Source organism: Acomys russatus, chromosome 21 (genome assembly GCF_903995435.1).
Source record: "Acomys russatus chromosome 21, mAcoRus1.1, whole genome shotgun sequence".
NCBI classification, from domain to species: Eukaryota; Metazoa; Chordata; class Mammalia; order Rodentia; family Muridae; genus Acomys; species Acomys russatus.
The window spans coordinates 58,645,427-58,659,892 of NC_067157.1; positions in this window are offsets into that span (position 1 = coordinate 58,645,427).

Genomic DNA, 14,466 nt, shown 5'->3' on the forward strand with positions numbered 1-14,466 from the left:
CGGGTCTGCAGGTGATGATGTAGGTCAGTTGGCACAGAAACCTCCAGTCTGTCTGTTTCAAGCCAGTGAAAGTAGCTTAGGATCCTGTTCATGTCTTAGCCTCGTGAAGTTCTCATAGAACTGGGCCATAAATAATGTTATTTAGAGGTAAGCTTCTTCCTCAAGCTGTTGCCCCCTCACTTCCCACCTAAGACATTATTTCCCATGGTCCCGTGCCAATCCGCTCTCAGAAGCCCCCGCGTTAGTTAGCCCCTGTCCCGCTCTCAGGAGCCCCCGCGTTAGTTAGCCCCTGTCCCGCTCTCAGGAGCCCCCGTGTTAGTTAGCCCACGTCTTCCTGGGGTCAGAATTCTGACATCCATCTGGACCTGGGCAGCCTACACTTCTGGCTGGTTTGTTTGTTTGTTTGTTTGTTTGTTTGTTTTTCCTGTATTACCTGTAAATGGTAGGATAGATAATGGTGATTTCTTTTTCTCTTTTGTTGGGCCTGTGCTGTCCACTCCTGTGCTGTCCACTCCTGTGCTGTCCACTCCAGGATGAGGTTTGGACCTAAGTTGATGGCTGAGGGGAGGGGTCCAGCGAATCAACCAAAACAGTGATCTTCAGCTGCTGTGAGCTGTGTCACTCAGTGGTGGGAACAGGAGGTGTGAAGGCACACCTTAGGGGGTCCTCCATGAGGTGTGATCCTCACAGGCAGACAAATGGTGGGGCTATTGCTTCCCTTAAGGGTTGGCCATGTCCAGATGGTGCTAAGTACCCTATGTAACACCTCTCATCCCTGCACTCAGCTCTTCTGTCCTTTAAGTCCTGTGCCAGGCGGGATAGTAAAGTGGAATAGCTCTAAGATTCAGGACCTGAAACTTCAGGACCAATCAGGAATCAGGTCTTATCGTGTCTGTGGCATCCTATGCACCACTCCAAAACAGCCAAACCACCGACCCCTGGGCATCAAACCTAATGTCATGATTTTTTTTGTTTTGTTTTGTTTTTGGCAAAGGACCCCTAGGTTCGAAACAGCTGCCAGGAAGAACAGTGTCCATGACTACCCACAGGCCCAGGGCCGTCCTCCCATGCCAGAACTCTGCAGGCCAGACTTGCTGAGTCTGCAGCTGTCGTGCCCGTGCTTTTATCTCAGCCTCCACTGCTTCCGCTCCACCGTTTTGAACCGTACGGGATAACACGGGGCGGTCCCTTAAGGATGTAGAGGAAGGAACCGCTTCCATAGCCATTTGACTCACGTTACCACTGTCAGCTGCTGGCTGAGCACACTGACCTCAGATGAGTCACAGTCTAGCTCACACAAGGTCACAGTTCACCAAACTCTGCAAGTCCCGTTGAGAGGCTGATGTCTGTCTGAGCTCAAGGTGCCTGCAGAAGTCCGGCAGGGTGATGCTTGGTCCCAGCAACTCCCAGGCGTGGGTTTCAACCCCATTCAGGAGACCACAGTAAGACCAGGAGGCCCCAGAGCGCATGGGCAGCCAAGGGACAGGGCAAGAGATGGTAGGGATCAGGCAATGGTGAGCAAGGTGCAGGGGCTGATATAGGGGCCCAGGAAGGTTGCCGGCTTCCAGAGCCAGGGCAGTTCCAGCCACCAGAGGATGAGACCTAGACCCAGAGTGGAGCTGAGGGTAACCAGCTGCAGGTCTCACGGGCCACATGAGGGACACAGGCAACAGCAGTGTCGCTATGACCGGGGTGACAGGAAGGGTTACCTTTGAGGTATGTCAGCGGCCTACCCCTACCACCCCCAGCCCTGCATGCTATTGACACAGACTTGTCATCAGACTTGATCCTCACAGTCACTGGAGAAGTGAAGGGCAGAGCGACAGGTGAGGGCATCAGGCTGCGGTGAACAGGAGCTGTGTCAACATAAAAGATACAGGTCACGCCAAGGGACATTATTAGATCACCAGGTCAGCACAGAAACTCCATCTGCCACTGGGCATTATTGCAAGTTTTCATAATCCACAGGGTTTGATTCATCAGTACTCGGCTTTTCCTGTCTGGCTCCTTGCTGGTTCCGGGAAAGCTCTGGGCAGCTTGCAAATATCTGGGTTAAAACAGCTTTTCAAGGGGGAAGGTGCAACAGGGATTGACAGCAGGGGACGGTATCTGCCTTGCCATCCTGCAAAGAGCGGCAGATCCCACCTGCCCTGACTAAGCTTGCTTCCAGAGCAAATCAAGGAATGATGTCCGGGTGCTCTAAGCGCAAGCAGCACCAGGAAGCGCCTGACTTCCTGGTGTCTTGGGGACCGTTGGTAAGGAAGCAAGTTGAGTTGCTGCAGGAAGTGTCCCAAGTCGGAGATCCTAGCAATGGCTTAGGAAGTGGCTGTCATCACCACGAGCCACAAGGTAGAGACAGTAAGGGAGGAAATGGTTTGGTGAGGAGATGTCACTCCGTAGCATTTGAAGTTGAGTCCTGCAAACCCTAAATAAAATTGAGGCTGTCATTCACACAGGGAGTTGAGTTTGTCTACCTGGAAAACAGCGTTTGTTATTTGAGGCTGAAGGTTTCACGGAAAAGTGTTCAAGGTTAAAAAGATAATTTTACACTCCAAAGTTTGAATTTTAAGTCTGCAATGTTGAATGGAGTATAATTCATATGGATCAGAAACCAAAAAACACCAGAGCATGTAATATCCAGTTTGCTTTCCTTCAGACCTTCCACAGGCCTCAAGGTAAGAATTCTTTCCTGTCAGGTGTGGTGGCGCACACCTTTAATCCCAGCACTTGGGAGGCAGAGGCAGGTGGATTGCTGTGAGTTCGAGACCAGCTTGATCTACAAAGTGAGTCTAGGACAGCCAAAGTTAAGCAGAGAGACCCTGTCTAGGAAAAAAAATTCTTCCCTATTGGTTCCTAGGGCCTTTATATATGAGGATGTGGACTGTGTCAGTTCTCCAATGCACTGTTATGTGCACTCACATCCGTCTTCACTAAGTCTGACACAAATGGTAGCATATTGCACAAACCCAACCACGTCACAATGCTTTGATGAGCAGCGTGCACTGGAGAATCTCCCATATAAAGCAACTCTCCATTTGTATTTTTTTAAGAGCTGCATACAATTTTGGAGATTTTTTTTTTCCCACTTTGTTTTGAGTCTCACGATGTAGCTCTTGGCTGGCCCAGAACTTTCTGTAGACCAGGCTGCCTTGAACTCACAGACATCCTCCTGCCTCTGTGGTGATGAAAGCTTCACACCACCATGCCTTGAAGCTGCGTAGAACTTTAACATTACTCAACAAAATTTGCATATCAATGGACGCCAAGTTATGGTTTTTTTTTTTTTTTTTGTCAAAATAAACCAAGTTAAGTCTTGCGTGCACGTTGTGCTGTGCCAGTCTTTACAGTCATTTCCTAGAGGAGACAATGCTGGGCCAGAAGATGCAGATGTTATCCATATAGATTATAAAATTACCTTCCGGTGTCTGAGATTCATCTATGCCTACTGTCATTTACTGAGGAGATTACCCATTAACCTCATGGGTTTTCCTATTATTAATGAGCAGAGCATCTATTCTCTCTCTCCCTTCCTCTCCCCTCCCTCCCTCCCTCTCTCTCTCTCTTCCCAAAACAGGTTTTCTCTGTTTTAGCCCTAGCTGTCCTAGACTTGCTTTGTAGACCAGGCTGGCCTTGAACTCACAGTGACCCACCTGCCTCTGCCTCCCTGAGTGCTGGGATTAAAGGCGTGCGCCACCACCACCCAGCTCTCTATCTAATTTTCTTTTCGTTAGAAGGTCTACCCAAGGTTTTCAGCCATTTGCACATTGAGTTCTCAATGGTCTTATTTCTTACTGGCTTCTAGGATCTCCATATATTAAGGGCCTAGGTTGTGATGAGAGATTATTTTTTGATTTGCTAGTGGTCAGTTTTCATGAGTGAGCCAATATTTTTGTGTACTTGAAATTAAAAATCCTCTTTCCATGCTTGGATTTTCAACTTTAATTTAAAAATTCTTCCCTTAGCCCCAGAGTTATAAAGAAGGATTTCCATGACCACGATTTCTATTGCCAGTTTTTTGTTTTAACATTTAAATTTTTCATACACTGAGGTTTCTTGTAAAACACACTGTAAGATATTGTAGGGTGGTAAGTATGGCAACAGCACTTTTCCTCTCTCAGCTGCTCACAGCCTTTCTTCCCAAGCGTCCTGTGTGCGTGGTCACTGGCACATGCTGCTGCACCCAGTGTGAGAGTTTCTCTTACTTATTTTTAGGATCAGCTACATAGTTGCCTAATTCCATCTATAGCAGTTTCTTCAATGATAAAATGCAGTGTAACTTAATATGCTAATTCCCCACATCTTTTAGTGTTAATTTATCATTTTTCAGGTTTTTTCCTTACATTTTGTTTCTATGTGTTCATTTTATACTCTGCTGTGTTGATCAATTGATTTTCTAATATGTAGATTTTTGCTTCATTTTGGTTTTTCGGGGATGAGGTGAGGCTGAGATAGGTGTACTTGCTATCATATGGACACTATTTTTCTTTTAATGCTAAATTTCATTGTTCTATAAGAGTATATGAGTCTAATATTAATTTTTATTTTTGGACCTATTAATAGCCAGACTTTGAAATCTTTTTTTTTTTTTTTTACATTTTATTTTATGTACATTGGTGTTCTGCCTCCAAGCAGGTCTGCGTGAGGGTGAGGGTATCAGATCCCCTGGAACTAGAACCGCCATGTGGGTGCTGAGAATTGAACCCCAGTCCTTTGGAAGAACAGCCAGTGCTCTTAGCCGCTGAGCCATCTCTCCAGCCATCTCCTGGAAACCATCTTTTTAAAGCTTACATTCTTCCCTGAATTTGAAAAGAGAAGAATGAGCATTTGCTTTAATGATGAACGTTCACTGCTCTGCATTATGCTCATGCTCAGCCCCTTCCTGAGCACAACAGGCAAGCAGGGACCAGCGAGGTGAGAGGAGTAATTAAGATGGCGGATACATGCATCGGGTAAACATTGCCGGTGCATTTAAATTGATAAAGCACACAGGTTCCAAACCGTTTCTTAAATCACAAATGGAAAACGCACAGGAGGTCTGATGTACAGATATGCTCCTGGGAGTCAGACCCCTGATGCTGGTCTCCATGGAAACCACAGAGCACAGGAGGAAAAGGCCAAGGTGATGCCATCATAAGTCATCCCTGTCCTGACACAGCAGCGCGTCCTTTCCTCAGTTCATTCGCTTCTGTGGAATCACATTGTGATTTGTGCTGTCTACCTTCAGGGCACAGAGCAAGGCTCCTGTCACTGAAAGGAATCGTTTAGATGTGCACCCTGTATTTGTCTCCCAGGGAGTAGTGGAGCAAGGGAGAATGGCACTATATTTGCATACAGATCCTAACATCACCTGCAACCTCTGGCTTATGATGCTTTGGGCCTCTACTATGTCACAAAGGTGCCTCTCCAGAGTCCGAAGACACAGATGTCTGGCTGAGTTACCTGTTTCCCCTTTGATTAAACCAGTAGTAGTACGTGATTATTCCAGAAGGCTGGCGCTCTGCTGCTGTGAATTGACTTCCATGAAACAAGTGCATAGGGACCGCTTCTCCTTCCTGCAGGTTCCAGTGGTTGGGGGCAGACTTCACAAGAGTGGCAGCGTGCACACCTCAGCACCCGTGCTCTCAGAGCTCCAGTGGCAGCGTGCACACCTCAGCACCCGTGCACACCTCAGCACCCGTGCTCTCAGAGCTCCAGTGGCAGCGTGCACACCTCAGCACCCGTGCTCTCAGAGCTCCAGTGGCAGCGTGCACACCTGAGCACCCGTGCTCTCAGAGCTCCAGTGGCAGCGTGCACACCTGAGCACCCGTGCTCTCAGAGCTCCAGTGGCAGGTGCACACCTCAGCACCCGTGCTCTCAGAGCTCCAGTGGCAGGTGCACACCTCAGCACCCGTGCTCTCAGAGCTCCAGTGGCAGCGTGCACACATCAGCACCCGTGCTCTCAGAGCTCCAGTGGCAGCGTGCACACCTCAGCACCCGTGCTCTCAGAGCTCCAGTGGCAGCGTGCACACCTCAGCACCCGTGCTTTCAGAGCTCCAGTGGCAGGGAAGAATGATTTTGTTGGTACCAGTCCGTGCCTTTGTAAAGCTTCAACGTTCCGATCCTTTACAAACCGTCACCAGTGCTCCATGCTCCTCAGCACGGCAACACTGGGCCTGCCCCCACAGCCATCTATGCTTTCTCTGTTTGTGTTTCTGTGCACACGAGCTCTCACTATCGTTGTTTGCTTTTCCCTGAAGGAGCTCAAATCTACATGCATAAAGATGCTCATCAGAGTGAGCAGAGAAGCAGAGGACAGGGTGTAGGCACCAGTGGGCAGCACGTGGGCAGTGTTCGGGGTGAAGCAGCCCAGGTGGAAGGCAGCGGAGGAAAGTGGAGCCCAGCAGACGAGCAAGAATAGCAGCTTCCTAGAGAATTGTACTTTTCATTCCAGCACTTGGGAAACTGGCAGATCTCTGTGAGCTTGAAGCTATCCTGACCTGCATAGTGAGTTCGAGGCTTAGCCAGGGTACATAGTAAGACACTGTCTCAAACAAACAAACAAACAAACAAACAAACGCAAAGCTTAATAGAGAAATGTTTGCAGAGAGGAGAGTCTATTCACACTAGTGTTGAACAAATGTCCTTGACTTCCTTCCTACCTACTGTGGGAAGCTTGGTTATAGCAAGCAGTGGGTGCTTTCCTGAGCCACACACAGCCCTCCCCCACCCTCTGTATGCCAGACACCCCCATGGAGGAAAAACTCTCTGCAGGCCTTCTAGGGGTGCCACGGCTAACCGCCCTCCTGAGAAATGGAGACAAACTTCCTCCAAGCTTGAAAGCTGGAGGAAACCTGTCCCTGCAGCGCCTCCCCTCCCCACTCCACCCTGATCCTTAGTGGAATGTTTAAACAAGCACTGATAACACGTCCCCCCAACCGCCCAAATAAAGTTTTACAAGGAGAGCAGGTGGGTATGTTTGTAAGATCAACTTTCCCCAAAGCAACAGTCAGACAAGCATCTCAACCTTGCCACTCGGTTAATGTTTCTCTCTGCCCGCCCCACCCCACCCTTGCTGTCTGTAAGAGTGGCCTCAGTCATAAGGCACCACTAACCTGTTGCCTCCCCCTCCCCCACCAACCTGTCCTGCCAGTGAAGTCTGAGGTCTGCAGGTGTGCATACCACTTTCCCTTCCCAGACTCCTTCAGGGATTTATCTCAGGGCGCAGACGCAGCCAAGGAACACTTCCATGTTTCTCACGTCATTTCACATAATGTCATCTGCTTTCTGCAACTTGGCTGAGAGTAGTTCCCGGAGTGTTCAGCCAACAGGGTGCTTGCTCTGTGGATGCCTTAGGGTTGGGAGGTGACTCTTCCTGTTGCTCTTCCTAGGAGTCCCCCAGCTCTTTGTCCCTGTCCCAGGGAAAGCAGACTTGAAGGCTGGTGGTCAGAGTGCTTCTCTCCCATAACAACAAGACCACCGTGTGCACACACAACAGACAGAGGAGTGACTAGAAGGCATAGCTCCGCTGGCTCTTTGTGGCCGACACCAGAGAGGCAGAACCAATGATGCCCTGGATGGTTGGAACAACGGCGCATAAGTTGTTGTCCTGGGCAAGACCATGTTCTTTGCTTGGCATATTGTCTTCATTGTAAGTGCTCCTGCTGGCCCTGGGAAGGCATCTGTGGGCTCCCCTGAGCCATGGCGATACAAACACACAAGCCTGTCTGGGTTGTGTGGATGGCAGGCTAGCTACTGACCCACTTGCTTTGCTTTTCTCGGCCTGACTTTCTCAAAGGCTGGGAGGAGCTCCCATAGCCACTAGAACCCGTGAGCCTGTCCTCGAACTTATATCCTGGCTACTCAGTTTCTCCCTCTAGCCTCTGAGCTTGCTGCTCAACCAGATGATGGGGCACCATCAACCCATCCGACCCAGAGCGTTGACCCTACACTGGTGGCAACGGGCTCATTAGTCCCCCTGCAGGGGACCCAGGATGGACTTTAAGGTTAGGCTTGCTGTTGGCAAAACTTCAGCCCCAGGCAACTTCCAATGCACTGCAGATCTAGACCTTGCCACACTCCTGGGAGCCCAGCAATTCCTTCCAGGGGAAAGGTCAAGGTCCAAACCTGCCAGCAGCAACCCCCACCCCAGGGTTTGCTTCCCCCGTCGTTGCTATTACACCTGAAACACGCTGTACTTCCCTGCCTTTCACTCTTACATCAACTCATCCCAGGCTGTTTACAGCTTACAGCTGCTGTGCCTGGCGCTCCCCGAGCTTTCTGATGCTCTAACCTGTGTGAGGTGGGCTACTCACTCCTGCTACGTGCCTCCCCTCATTGGTCACCTGGTAGCAACCTCTTCCCTTTAGGGGATTGTGTTGAGATCCATTTCCTCTCCATGGTGGTAGTGTGCAGGTCAGGGCACACGTGCCAAAGAGGCTGTGGGCACCAATAGCATCCTATTGCTGTCCTTGCAGCAGACGTGCTTCTGTGGCAGAGCCAGTTAGTCACTTTAATAAAACTGCTCATGTTTTGGTGTTCTCACAACGATGACTGCATCTTTGCCCTCTCTCGGAGTTTAGCAAACAGCCAGATGATAAGGAGCTTAGTTGCGGGAGCCTGTGGGCTCTGCCCCATCTGCCATCAGGCCGTAGCTAGAGCTGTGCCAACAGGTGGGTGTGTCTGGTTCTAGGGAAACCGTTGGCTGAGTCTGCCTAGGGTCACAGTTGTAGTCAGCTTGAGGGCCTGCCATCCTTGGCTGGTGGGCCAGCTGGCTGGTGGGAGTGGTGCGTGTCTGTCTGTGGTGGGTAGCCAGTCACCTCTACTGCACGTTGTTGATTTTGTGACGGAGGAAGTGAGCCAGCACAGTTTCTCAGGTCTTCCCATCTGTTAGGTGGATCACAGTGTGGACCTCTGAGGTCTGTCTGACCTCAGAGCCTCGGCACTCGCAAAGTCCTGCTGTTCCCACTAATGAGGGGTGTGACCCAGGCACCCACAGCATGCCTTTCTGATGCTAAGAAGCTCCTGGCTAGACTATGAGTGCTGGGGTCCAGTGCCCTCCACAGGTCATTTCTAAGAGGATTCAAATTCTTTCCACTTGGAGCAACTTAACGCATCATCATCAGGGCAGTGGGGTAGCCCTTGGAGGCCAGTCTCTGAGCTGTAGGCTCTAGGATGTAGGCACGGACAGCACAAATTGCATCCCACCCTGTTGTCCCCACACTGAAAACACAGCAAGCTTCAGCAAGCACTGGTTCCAGGCCACACCCGCCTTGAATTCTGGGTGTCCGGATTTCTGGTGCTGCCTTGGTATTAGACTAGTGGCTTTGAGTGCCAGTTCTGCAGCCCCAGAGCCAGGCCTGGATGGAAGGCAGTATTCAAAGCCCACAGGGACCTGGCTTCAGGTTCTTAACAGGGGTAGACACAGTCCCACAGAGAGCCATGGGAGAGGGGAGGGCGGGGCACGGCAGAAGAGTACCAGGCACTGTATGGGAATGGTGTGTGCAGGTCATAGCAGAGCTAAGAGTGGGTCAGTGGGTCAGTGGTATCAATAACCGTGCTGGTAGAAGCAAACATGAATCGAAACATTGACTGTTTAAGTTTAAAGCCCAGTTTTGTTTTGTTTTTTACTAATTTGAAAAGGTTTAAAATTAATCTGCATTATTTTATAAAAAATTGTTTAACATAATCTAATGCAATGAAATGACTGGAGAACAGTTTTGGTGTCCAGATTAAGTCTTTCTGTTGCTATTGTTTTAGAAAAATAATTCTTTGTGTCTTCAATGTCTGTGTGGTTAATGTCCCTAAGCCAGACACTGCAAGATTCTGAGAGTGGATACCTATTTAAGAAAAATTAGATTTGCTTTCCTGTGTAGAACTCATAAAAGTCTGGAGCATAAAACAAAGTCTCCTGGGTACTTGCTTGGCCGCAATTGCTTTATCTTCAGTCAACAAGCATCTCAGATATAGTTGGAGTCCTGTTCCTAGAGGCTGGCCTCTTCTGAATATGTCCTGTATGGACAAGTAAACCTTGAAAACGCCGGTACACCCTGAAGCACGAACTCACCTGTCCGTTTCCACAAAGAAGATTTCGTATTTTTGTGCCCTTGCTTAATCTCTCAACTGGAAGGTTGAAGTTTTAGCAGAGAACTGCTGAGAAAGAGCCGGAAACGTGAGCCCCAGGCAGTTTCCAGCAGGGTCTGCCCTGTTTCGTACAGCCCATGGGTTTGACAGCTATGGAAGAGTCTGGAAGTCACTCCTGGATTTAACTGGTTGGTGTGTGTTCAGTTTCTTCATCTTAGCCTCCAGGTAGCAACTGCAACTTCCTTTCTGGTGATCTGCTATGGGTTGTTTTTTGATTTGTAGAAATTATTATTATCATTATCATTATTATCATCATCATTATTATTGTTATTATATGAATCTTGACAAAGATGGCCTGATTTTTTCCCTCCATGCTCTGTGCTTTGATGTCATGTCGATTTGACATTTTAGCTACATATTCTCCCCTCCACCGTCCCCACCACTTTCCCCTCCACCATCCCCACTGCTGTCCCCACCACCGTCCCCTCTGCCGTCCCCTCCCCTGTCCTCACCACCATCTCCATCACTGTGGGAATTTTGACGTGTAAGTTTCTTGGTTTTCCTGCTATCTCTCATTTCCTCTGCTTCTCTCTCCACAACTAGAAATTGTGCTGATATGAAAACTCCTCAGATATGTTAGTTAACCAACTTATGTTACTAAAATTAATTTTCCTGTTTTTTTGTTTTTTGTTTTTTGTTTTTTTTACTTTTCATTGTGGCTTTTTGAGCCTCACCTGAGTAGAACGGCAGGGAGCCAGGCTGAGAATGTCTTAAGAAAACACACCTGGGGAAGCAGAGGCAGGCGGATCGCTGTGAGTTTGAGGCCAGCCTGGTCTACAAAGAGAGTTCCAGGACAGCCAAGGCTACACAGAGAAACCCTATCTCAAAAAACAAGACAAAACAAAACAAAAGAAAAAAAGAAAGAAAACACACCTGGATATGAAGCACATGAGGCTTGGCATTACCTAGTCCCTGTTGTGTGGAAGGCAGGCAATGGAGGAGCTTTCCCTGACCCACCTGCCTCAGAGAGATGCCGTCTGCAGGAACCTAGAGGCCTCTGGGACAGTGCTGGAGTCTGCCAAAGAACATGTTGAAAACAGACACTTGAAGCACACGCTTCCCAGGAACCGCTGTTTGGAGCAGCGGTTCTCCACCTGTGGGTCGCGAGTCAGATGCCCTGCCTATCAAGTATTTACCCTACGAGTCACAGCAGTAGCAAAACTACTTTATGAAGTAGCAATGCAATAATTTCATGGTTGCGGGGTCACTACAACGTGGGGCACTCTATTAAAAAGAGTTGCAGCATTAGGAAGGGTGAGAGCTGCTGGTTTATACAGTAACTTGTGTGAAATCTGCAGATAATGAAGCTATCTGCGCACTGGTCTTTATACCAGATAGGAGTCTTAGTTTCCAAGGTACGGGAGCAGCGGGTGCAGTCTGGGAGGGCCTCAGTAACCAGAGGTCCTTGGAAAGCATTTTCTGGGGTATGAGTGGGTTGGGTGGTGGTGGGGAATAAACCCCAGGCAGAGTCTGCTTGTTATTTACACACACGCGCGCGCACACACACACACACACACACACACATACACACACACACCTCATAGTTAAAAGATCCATTCTAAAGGGGCTGGGGGAACCTTTGCCCCCTGGGAACAAAAGCAGGAGATTAGCTCCATGTTATCAATCAGTGTTGTCAGGGTGGACTAGAAAGGCTAACTTTAAAGGCCTCACCTGTTGAAGTGTTAGTTAGCGCTTCCCCTGGAATCAAAGGTCAGTCCTGCTTGGTTTTGTGTCTTGACTCCTCAAATGGGCACACTGAATTACCTTTAAAAGTCGCCTCAAAGCACCGGAGATGAAGCACAGATTAGCGTCTTAATCTTAATAGCACGAGGCCTGTAGTTAGGGTTTGGGGCTCACGGGACTGGGGAGCATTGTCTGGGGCTGTCCCTGGCATGCAGTACTATCAGAGGTGGGCGGGGGATGAGGGTGGGCTTTGTGCCTCAGAGCCTTTGACAGGCTTTAGGGGTGTTCACACAAAGCTCGGCCAGCTGGGTTGGCATCCACCCACGGACAATGGGATTTGTCAGAGGCCAAATAAGTGAAATCTTGGGCTCAGGCAGGGAAGGACTAACACCCTGACTTGACTATTTATGTGGAAAACAATAGCAGGGGGGTATAGGCCTAGGCCTGAGAAGACAGCATGGAGCTGCTACCTGAAACCTTTTCCCCTTCAAAGGCAGAACCACCCAGGAGCGACCGAAGCTGACTAGGAGTTGCCTTCTCTGAGCACTGTCCTGACCAGTGGCAAGAATAGTTTCTGTTTGTATGTAGACAAGAGCCTACTGTAGAGCTGCCTCAGACACACGGGTGAGCAGCGGCTTCCAGGCCACAAGACAGAAGCATGGACGCGTTGGTGGTTTTTCTCAAGGTCAGAATTTGTTGAATAACAATGCGTTCACATGGCGGGTCGGCTTCCTCGGCTATGTTGTTGGAGTTGTTAGGGGCTGTCTGTCGACGTCATCTTTTATTAATATCAGAGTCTAGATCCTTTAGTCTTTCCATGTGGATTGAAGACCAGAGCCTCTCCAGGGCAGGGCCGACTGAGGCTCGGGGCCTTGTGAGTGAACGGAAATCAGGCTTTCAGCCTCTTCAGTAGAATGGCCATCGCTTGACTACTCACATTGTACTGTGGAAGGCGATCTACTAGATGCCTTTTAAATATACATCCATTCTATGAATTCTCTTCCCCTAGTACACTGGCTAGCACAGAAGGGACGTTTAGAATCCCTTCGTTGCCCCCAGGCTGGTTACAGCTGAAATGTGTCAAGTGGTCCTGATTCCCCGGTAGCTGATCCGCGCACAGGTTCTTTCATTCTGGTCTTAAGTACTAACTTTCAAATCATTTGTTGTTACAAACGGAACAGTAATCTGTGTATCTGTGGTGTACAGAGTGGCCACAAAGGGGTTAGAGAGGCTGCAGCAGAGTTTTGGAAGTTAAAAGGTGCTTTCTTGGAGGGGGCGGTAGGAGGCTGATGGAGGTGTGCAGTCTCTGCTGCTGGTGGTTGGCTTGGGTAACTGGGTAATTGGTCATACTGCTGAGGCTCTCGGACACTCATTTGAGCCTCAAGGTTTAGTTAAGATGTTAATGCGAGGTCAGGGCTGTGGAGGTTGCAGATGCAGGATGGGTTCTCACAAACCACTGGGCCGTTGCTGATGGCGGCGTGAGCAAGCTGTATCGCCAGCGGGACCCAAGCCATACCGAAGTCCCTGGGGCAGACAGTTAGGGGTTCTCTGTCTATGGGTTACTTGATACACACTGGTAATCAGATGCCAGGTTGGCCACTGTCACTGCCTGCTGTGTTAGGTACTCTCCTCTTTATGGGGCCCTGGTGAAGTGTTGTACCCTTCCTCGGTGTGTGTGCTCAATAGGTCCTTGGGCTTGGTTTTCCTGACAGGATTTTAATATGTTTGTGTACTCATACAGATGGAGCCTACTTTGATAAATGTACAGGGCGGCACCTTTTTCACTCTCAGGAACCCACCAGTCTCTGCACTGTGGGAGGTGCGGGGACAGGCGCCATTGTTTACATGCCCACCGAGTTCCAGAATCATCGCACACTTAAAACAGTCATCGAGGGGGAGGCACAGTCTGGAAAACCACTGTTCACACAACACAAAGTAGCTTAGAGCTGCGGATGCTCTCCACACCACTAGTGTTGTATTCACTACCTCTCAGGGGTTTTTGGGGGGTGGGAGGGGGAGGGAGGTTTGAGACAGGGTTTCTCTGTGTAGCCTTGGCTGTCCTGGACTCACTTTGTAGACCAGGCTGGCCTTGATCTCACAGAGATCCACCTGCTTCTGCCTCCCGAGTGCTGGGATTAAAGGTGTGCGCCACCACCGCTTGGCTTGCCTCTCAGTATTAAGGTGACAGGGAACAGGGCTCACTGCTGGGACCCTCTTCTCTACAGGGCCTGTCCCCAAACTGGCTGTGAAGACAGATGCAGTTGCTTTTCAGAAATGTGCCTCGCGTGGTGGTCAGGACAGGCGTTTCTGTGCCCGGATCACTGGTCTGGAAGAGACTATACAGAGGCTGTGTCACTGCAGTGCCCTGGGTGTGAACAGTCAGGTGGTGACAACCGAATGTGTAAAAAGATGTCCAAAGCTTCACCTGCGGATAGCTGAATCTGTCTGCTGTCTGGGGACTGCCTCTTCTGGCTATACCAGGGACCTCAGATAGTCTTTGCATTCTTTGTCTACGTCAGTCTCAACATCTCCAAATGTTCTTCTGTTTCTGACAGTTCCCCTTCGCTTCCTTGGCTCTCAGCCTCAGCCCTCCTGTCCCACAGCCAAACAAGCTCATCTTGCAGGGGACTCTCGCTGCACCTCACAGGTGCACCCTTGCTTCCT